Consider the following 214-nt stretch of genomic DNA (forward strand, 5'->3'; position numbering starts at 1 on the left):
CGGGTGGCGGGGCTGCTGCGGGCCTCCTGCCGGTCCCCGAGCCGCCCTCCCCGCCACTCAGCCCAGCTGTGCGGCTCCTCCACCCCTCGCCCAGATGTGCGGCTTCTCCGAAGCCCGCCGCCCCCTCCCGGGCGTCAACTTGTGCGAGGTGCTTGTGGGGTGCAGCCCCGGCCGCTGCGGGCGTGGTGTCGCTGTGCGCGGGAGCTGCGGTGGA

This window comes from Nannospalax galili, unplaced genomic scaffold (assembly GCF_000622305.1).
Source record: "Nannospalax galili isolate Female #2095 unplaced genomic scaffold, S.galili_v1.0 scaffold597, whole genome shotgun sequence".
NCBI classification, from domain to species: Eukaryota; Metazoa; Chordata; class Mammalia; order Rodentia; family Spalacidae; genus Nannospalax; species Nannospalax galili.